The sequence below is a fragment of the Diorhabda carinulata genome, chromosome 3 (genome assembly GCF_026250575.1).
Source record: "Diorhabda carinulata isolate Delta chromosome 3, icDioCari1.1, whole genome shotgun sequence".
Lineage (NCBI taxonomy): Eukaryota > Metazoa > Arthropoda > Insecta > Coleoptera > Chrysomelidae > Diorhabda > Diorhabda carinulata.
This window is the reverse complement of record NC_079462.1, coordinates 24,829,812-24,831,608: the sequence shown is the minus strand read 5'-3', so window position 1 is coordinate 24,831,608 and position 1,797 is coordinate 24,829,812. Positions and strand designations below refer to the sequence as shown.

At 32.4% G+C, this 1,797-nt stretch overlaps 1 pseudogene; it reads left to right on the top strand.

Moving 5' to 3' along the window:
- Positions 1-293: 293 nt before the first annotated feature.
- LOC130891777 (uncharacterized) lies at positions 294-992 on the top strand (annotated as a pseudogene).
- Positions 993-1,797: the final 805 nt, after the last annotated feature.

Sequence of the window (1,797 nt, the reverse complement as noted above, 5' to 3'; positions counted from 1 at the left end):
TGAATTTTCTGTTATAGATTATGTCGTATAAAATGTATATGTAACAGACCATATATAAAATGAGACAGACCGTATGTATATGGCCTAGGTCGTATACATATGGTCTAAATTGAGCAGACCGTATGTAAAAAATATGGTATTTCACGTTTATATACAGACTATTGTGATTCAGGCCGTATGCTCGATGGCAGTGTTTCCAAGCACGTGGACAGTTTACCGATATTTTGCGGTTGTTTACAAAGTATTTTATCTGAAAATAACCCGTAACAACTGAAGAAAATTTGGAAAATGTGATGAATTCCATTCATACTGACATTGCTGGCAATGCAGAAATCGAGCAATCGCATCAATCGGAGATAGAAATTGTTACAGAAGCAGAAGAGCTGATAGAAGAGCAGCTGGAAGGAGTATTAGCGGAAAATAATAATAACGGTCAAGAAATTTCATGTCCGATATGCAGTACTTGTTTCAATTCCGTGAATGAAGAAGGTTTTGATGTTGGAAACCCATGTTAGGAAAATATTTGCAGTTTTTGCACTAGAAACAGAAACATAGCAATGGCAAGAAAAGCTGCTCAAGATGGATTACAGCTACAGGCAAAAACGAATGAAAGTAATATCAGATAGCACCCATCCAAAATCGAAAATCGGATCAACTGTAAGAATTCCCGTTGCAGACGTCGATCGAGGCAGAGGAGATGCTAGGTCAATTTTAGCTGTAGTACTGGAAGCCACTGACGATGGGTTTTACTGCTTGGGAACAAAACAAGGAGTGATTTCAAAATACTATAGCCGTTCAGAATTTAGTACGTTTCCAAAGACAGGGAAATCCCCCATAAATCGGTGGCTACTGCTCAATCGACAGGACATGGGCAATGTTTTAAAAAATATAATTGTAAGGCTAAATGTCAATCAAAGAAATGTGCTTGTCGAAAAGGTAATGTATTATATAATTCTAAATGCAATAATAGTCTAAGTTGTAGAAACAAATAAAAAAAATGAAATGTCCTGATTTGTATTCTTTACTTATGTATTTTTAAGTATAACTCATTTCTATAATAAATTAATAAAAAAAAATGTTTAAATATCTTAGAAATATACATATGGCATAGGTACAGCTGCAGCTGCACCTAGACTAGACCTTTTACAAACGGACTAGATAGTTCATTAAAAGATTAAAAGTTTTTTACACATATAGACTAATATTCTTAGTCCTTTTTGTATACGGACTAGTCCTTTTATATATGGTCTATTTTTCATAAACGGTCTGTAACATATACACAATTTGAGCAATATCTTGTTCAGATAAACGATAAAGTAGGCTACAGAAATCACAAAAAGGCTTTTAGGAAACTATGGTCCAAGAACAGTTGATTGTGGATCCTAACTAACGTGTAAAAAGAAACGTTATTTTGATTTTAAACATATTATTAACAATATCGATTAATTAACCTTTTGTATTAAAAATAAACTATCCGCACATTAGTATATCTGTAGAATTTTCTCTCTTTTGAGCTGCAATTCATCATTTTTTTTTCTTTTCTCAGAAGATCATTCAACTGTGGTTTATCTTTATGCTTACACTAGAGTTCCATTGAAGTCGAAAATTCACATTTGCATTTACATGTAAATTTCAAATGGCGACATTACTATTGAATAACATTATTGTTAAGTTTACAAAATGGGTCATCCTGTACTAGAAGATTAGAAATTACCGTACTGTATACTTAGCATGCAATAACAACAAATTATAAATTAACTTGTATGTAATTTCTGATAATAATATCTTGTTTATTTT